Source organism: Ovis aries, chromosome 5 (assembly GCF_016772045.2).
Source record: "Ovis aries strain OAR_USU_Benz2616 breed Rambouillet chromosome 5, ARS-UI_Ramb_v3.0, whole genome shotgun sequence".
Taxonomy (NCBI): domain Eukaryota; kingdom Metazoa; phylum Chordata; class Mammalia; order Artiodactyla; family Bovidae; genus Ovis; species Ovis aries.
Genome location: NC_056058.1, coordinates 39,517,527 through 39,518,223, shown reverse-complemented (window position 1 = coordinate 39,518,223; position 697 = coordinate 39,517,527).

The window sequence follows — 697 nt, the reverse complement described above, 5'->3', positions numbered from 1 at the left end:
ACATCTGTGAGAACTCAGCTGATAATTTTATGTGGGTTCCCTTGTAATTATCTTTTTTTTTCTTTTCCTGCTGTTAGAATCTTCTCTTTATCTTTACTTTTTACCAATTATTTATAATATGTCTTAGTGTATGTATGTTTGGGTTCATTTTGCTTCAGACTCTGTGTTGTCCATATTTGGATATATGTTTCTATCTTTAGGTTTGGGAAGTTTTCAGCCTTAATTTCTTCAAATACATTTTCAATCCCCTTATATCTTTTTTTCCTTTTAAAATCTCTATTATACATAAATTGGCATGGTTTATGATACTGCTGGTTCCTTATATTGCTTTAATTGTTTCTTCATTTGGTTTTCTGTGTCCTGTTATTTTATTTATTTCTTTCTTAAGGTGTCGTCACTCAGCCGTGTCCAACTCTTTGTGACCCCATGGACTGTAGCCCACCAGGCTCCTCCATCCATGGGATTTTTCCAGGCAAGAGTACTGGAGTGGGATGCCATTTCCTTCTCTAGGGGATCTTCCCGACCCAGGGATCGAACCCGGGTCTCCTGCATTGCAAGCAGATGCTTTACCCTCTAAGCCACCAGGGAAGCTCTCTTTCTTTATATATATATATATTTTTTTTTATTTAGGTATAGTTGACTTACAGTGTTTCAGGTATACAGCAAGGTGATAGGGATATACATATATACATATACT